The sequence below is a fragment of the Podarcis tiliguerta genome, assembly GCF_965153285.1.
Source record: "Podarcis tiliguerta genome assembly, chromosome: 16".
NCBI classification, from domain to species: domain Eukaryota; kingdom Metazoa; phylum Chordata; class Lepidosauria; order Squamata; family Lacertidae; genus Podarcis; species Podarcis tiliguerta.
The window spans coordinates 18,465,976-18,471,873 of record NC_139549.1 but is presented as its reverse complement, the minus strand read 5'-3'; positions in this window follow the sequence as shown (position 1 = coordinate 18,471,873).

The following is a 5,898-nucleotide window of genomic DNA, read 5'->3' as shown; positions in this document are numbered from 1 at the left end:
TGCATGTGCATGTGCATGTGTTTGCAGGGCAGCGGCTGAAGAAGGAGCCAAAAGGGGTTTCTTGTGTGTGTGATTCTTGTGGCTGATTAGCTGCTTTCCCTGGTCAAAGGTCAGAGGGGGCAGGGTTTCTGTTGAGGCAGGTGATTAGCTGTGGGAGGAGCTTATCAGTGTTTGCAGGGCAGCGGCTGAAGAAGGAGCCAAAAGGGGTTTCTTGTGTGTGTGATTCTTGTGGCTGATTAGCTGTTTGAACCATCTTTCAGATTTAGGGGAGCTAGTCTCAAGCCCAACGACACGTTCTCAAGATGGAGGGGGAGGGAACAGCTGCAGTCGCCTGCAGTTCCTGCGCAATGTTTGCCATCTTGCCAAAGGTTGCAGGCAGCTTTACGTGCAGCAATTGCATGTTGATTGCCCTCCTAAAAGACAAAGTCCAGCAACTGGAGGAACGTGTAGCTACGCTCCAAAGAATTAGAGAGCTGGAGCTCTTCTTGGAAGCAACAGAGCACACCGTCTCCACCAAGGAGGAGACAGGGGACTCCCCTGAGAAGGAGGCTAGTTCACCAACACAGGAGCCCGATATGTGGAGAAACGTGACTCAAAGAAGTAGGAGGCCCAGGGATCGCTCTGATTGTCTAGAAATACACAATCGCTTTGAGGTCCTCTCCCCTAGCATGGAAGACGAAGAGCAGACTCCATTTGAGGATCTCTCCCTCATTACAGTCGATCACGTATATGAAGATGAGCAGCAAAGTCAGTCCTCAGGGAATGTGCAGGCGAGCTTGGAACGGACCGCTCACGGAAGAACCCTGACCAAACCTAAGAGAAGGCGTGTAGTGGTGATAGGGGATTCCTTACTGAGGGGAACAGAAGCAGTGATCTGTGGGCCTGACAAGATGTCTCGGGAAGTGTGCTGTCTCCCCGGGGCTAAGATCCAAGATGTAACTGAACGACTGCAAGGAATCATAAAACCCACTGACAAATACCCCTTCCTCTTGGTTCATGTGGGAACCAATGACACTGCAAGCAATAGCCTCCAGAAGATCAAAAGAGACTACGAGGCTCTGGGCAGGAAATTGAAGCAATTAAATGCACAAATCGTCATCTCATCTGTCCTCCCAGTTGAACGACGTGGCCCAGGGAGAGAGAGGAAAATAGTGGAAGTAAACAGCTGGCTTCGCAAATGGTGTAAACAGGAACGGTTTGGATTCTTAGATCACGGACTGCAGTTTCTTGAGGATGGACTTCTGGCAAGCGATGGGCTGCACCTCACAACGGTTGGGAGGAATGTTTTTGCCAAAAAACTAAGAAACCTCATCAGGAGGGCTTTAAACTGACTAATGTGGGGGAGGGAGACAGTGCTCCTGAAGGTAGGAGTCTATTAATTGATGAAGATGATCATCCAAATGTCATAGACCAAATGGAGCAAACAGCAAGCAGACCTAGTGGTGGGAGGAAAAAATCCTTAAATAAGAGACACGGGGGAATGACTAATGGACTTCAATGTCTGTACACTAATGCGCAAAGCATGGGAAATAAACAAGATGAGCTTGAGCTCTTGGTACAGCAAACTAAATATGACATAATAGGCATCACTGAAACCTGGTGGGATAAGTCCCACGATTGGAATGTAAAAATGGAGGGATACAATCTATTTCAGAGAAACAGACCAGACAAGAAAGGAGGAGGAGTGGCGTTATATGTCAGGGATGTGTATACCTGTGAAGAGATCCAAGATTTAGAACCTCAAAGCCAAAGTGAGAGCATTTGGGTCAAAATTAAGGGAGAGAAGAATAACAGTGACCTCATTGTGGGAGTTTACTATAGATCCCCAAGCCAAACGGAGGACATAGATGATGCCTTCCTGGAACAGATGGCCAAGCATGCAAAAGGAAGGGAGATAGTAGTAATGGGGGACTTCAATTACCCAGATATTTGTTGGATGTCAAACTCAGCCAAGAGCATAAGGTCAAACAGATTCCTCACTGGCCTTGCAGACAACTTCATTGTCCAGAAAGTGGGAGAAGCAACAAGAGGAACAGCCATTTTAGATCTGGTCCTAACCAATGTCGATGACCTGGTTAATGGGGTAGAAGTGGAAGGATCATTAGGCGCAAGTGATCATGCTCTTCTGAAGTTTACTATACAACGGAAAGGAGCAGCCAAGCATACTAGGACTCAATTTCTTGACTTTAAGAAAGCCGACTTCATAAAACTTAGGGAAGTGCTGGGTGAGATCCCATGGACAGTAATACTAAAAGGAAAGGGAGTTCATGATGGCTGGGAGTTTGTTAAGAGGGAGATAGTAAAAGCACAACTTCAGGCAATACCAATGAGACGGAAACATGGAAGGTGCCTAAAGAAGCCAGGGTGGCTATCTAAAGAACTTTTAACTGAGTTAAGATTAAAAAAGGATGTGTACAAAAAATGGAAAAGGGGGGAAACCACCAAAGAGGAATTCAAACAAATAGCCAGCACGTGTAGACACAAAGTCAGAAAAGCTAAAGCACAGAATGAACTCAGGCTTGCTAGAGAGGTTAAAAGCAACAAAAAAGGCTTCTATGGGTATGTTCGTAGCAAAAGGAAGAACAAAGAAACAGTGGGGTCACTCAGAGGAGAAGATGGTGAAATGCAAACAGGGGACACAGAAAGGGCTGAACTCCTCAATGCCTTCTTTGCTTCAGTCTTCTCCGATAAAGAAAACAATGCGCGACCTGAAGAATTTGGAGGAAATGATTCAGCAGAGGAAACACAGCCCAGAATAACTAAGGAGATAGTACAAGAATACTTGGCTAGTTTAGATGTATTCAAGTCTCCAGGGCCAGATGAACTGCATCCAAGAGTATTAAAAGAACTGGCAGATGTGATCTCAGAACCACTGGCAGTCATCTTTGAGAATTCCTGGAGAACAGGCGAAGTCCCGGCAGACTGGAGGAGGGCAAATGTTGTCCCTATTTTCAAAAAGGGGAAAAGAGAGGACCCAAATAATTACCGCCCAGTCAGTCTAACATCAATACCAGGGAAGATTCTGGAGCAGATCATTAAGCAAACAATCTGTGAGCACCTAGAAAGGAATGCTGTGATCACCAATAGTCAGCATGGATTTCTGAAAAATAAGTCATGTCAGACTAACCTGATCTCATTTTTTGACAGAATTACAAGCCTGGTAGATGAAGGGAACGCAGTGGATGTAGTCTACCTTGATTTCAGCAAGGCATTTGACAAGGTGCCCCATGATATTCTTGTAAAGAAGCTGGTAAAATGCGGTCTTGACTATGCTACCACTCAGTGGATTTGTAACTGGCTGACTGACCGGACCCAAAGGGTGCTCATCAATGGTTCCTCTTCATCCTGGAGAAGAGTGACTAGTGGGGTGCCACAGGGTTCTGTCTTGGGCCCGGTCTTATTCAACATCTTTATCAACGACTTGGAGGATGGACTCAAGGGCATCCTGATCAAATTTGCAGATGACACCAAACTGGGAGGGGTGGCTAACACCCCAGAAGACAGGATCACACTTCAAAACGACCTTGACAGATTAGAGAACTGGGCCAAAACAAACAAGATGAATTTTAACAGGGAGAAATGTAAAGTATTGCACTTGGGCAAAAAAAATGAGAGGCACAAATACAAGATGGGTGACACCTGGCTTGAGAGCAGTACATGTGAAAAGGATCTAGGAGTCTTGGTTGACCACAAACTTAACATGAGCCAACAGTGTGACGCGGCAGCTAAAAAAGCCAATGCAATTCTGGGCTGCATCAATAGGAGTATAGCATCTAGATCAAGGGAAGTTATAGTGCCACTGTATTCTGCTCTGGTCAGACCTCACCTGGAGTACTGTGTCCAGTTCTGGGCACCACAGTTCAAGAAGGACACTGACAAACTAGAACGTGTACAGAGGAGGGCAACCAAAATGGTCAAAGGCCTGGAAACAATGCCTTATGAGGATCGGCTAAGGGAGCTGGGCATGTTTAGCCTGGAGAAGAGGAGGTTAAGGGGTGATATGATAGCCATGTTCAAATATATAAAAGGATGTCACATAGAGGAGGGAGAAAGGTTGTTTTCTGCTGCTCCAGAGAAGCGGACACGGAGCAATGGATACAAACTACAAGAAAGAAGATTCCACCTAAACATTAGGAAGAACTTCCTGACAGTAAGAGCTGTTCGACAGTGGAATTTGCTGCCAAGGAGTGTGGTGGAGTCTCCTTCTTTGGAGGTCTTTAAGCAGAGGCTTGACAACCATATGTCAGGAGTGCTCTGATGGTGTTTCCTGCTTGGCAGGGGGTTGGACTCGATGACCCTTGTGGTCTCTTCCAACTCTATGATTCTATGATTCTATGATTCTATGTGTGCGGCAAAACCTGGAAGTATACACTTCTGGGTTTGCTGCAGCCGTAACCTGAAGATTCCGTAACCTGAAGGTTACGCAACACGAGGTACCACTGTATTTGAAAATGGCTCTCTCTGGTGTCACTGGCTCAAGCTGGTCAATTTTCTTGCATTACTTAAACTAAATAGTTTTTAATGGATTTTTGAATAAATGTGCAATAAATTGTTACTGTTTTGAATTTCATTGAGTTATTGTCTTCCATTGATCTGGACACTTTTCTGTTGTTGAAGCCTAAAATAGCATTAGCATTTTTTGCTGCTGCATCACTCTCAGATTGACTCATGTTAAGCTTGTGGTCCACTAAGACCCCTAGATCCTTTTCCCATGTACTACTAGCAAACCAGGTATCCCTCATGTTATATTGGTGCAGCTGGTTCTTTCTGCCAAACTGCAAAACCTAAGATTAGTCCCTATTGAATTTATTTTTGTTTTTGGTCATTTATGATTGTTATTAGAAAAAAATGGAATTAGGAGTCATATTCATAAAAGGGATTAAGGCAATTTATACAGATCAAACTGCAAACCTGATTGTAAATAATGCCATTGCAGGAAAAATGTAAGATATAGAAGGGGACAAGGCAAGGATGCCCCCTATGTCATGGCTGAAGCTGCATTTGAAGGAGAAACTTCCTTAACACTTTTATTTTAAATCACTTGGCTATACCAGATCGGAAAACAACAGATCTCTGCCTGCAAGGTGCTTACTAAGTAAGTGTGACAAGATTAAGAGATGTGGGGGAGGAATTAGGAAAGCCGTGGTTCAAATTTCTGCTCTACCATGAACAGCCCAAGTTGCATGAAGCAAGGAGCTCAAGTGACATATGTAGCTCTCCTCCTCCCCATTTTATCTTCACAACAACCCTGTGTGGTAGGTTATGCATTCCTGTGCATGCTTGGATACAACTATCTATCATCTATCTATCTATCTATCTATCTATCTATCTATCTATCTATTGTATGCATTGTACCTTTATTGTGTATTTATTTCATATTCACATGTATTAATGTGGATCACACTTTGGGGGACTTTGGGTGCTGTATAAATAAAAAACCATGCCATATCATGGTAGAGCAGAGATGTTGCTGTGTGCATAAGATATGTTGCTGTATGCTGCTGTGCATGTTAGCACGGGGTGCTCCTCGGGAGGTTGTGGACTCTTTCTTTGGATGTTTTTAAACAAAGCTTGGATGGCTGTCAGTCAGTGACTCTAGTTGAGATTCCTGCATTGCAGGGGGTTGAGACTAATGGCCCTTGGGATCCCTTCCAACTCTACAGTTCTGATTCTAAATGATTTAGACCCACTCGAGAAACCATCTCTCCTCTCCCGTACTCCATTCCAATCACAGAGATCTGTTGGAGACTCACCAAAGCCCAACCCTGAGTACATTTCTAACAGGAAGAGATCTGCAGTTAAGAGATTTGAGGTTGCGAGCAACTGCTTCCTGTTGACTGAGAATCCAGACCGCTGACCCATCTAATCCAGTACTGTTGATGGTGACTGGCAGTGGCT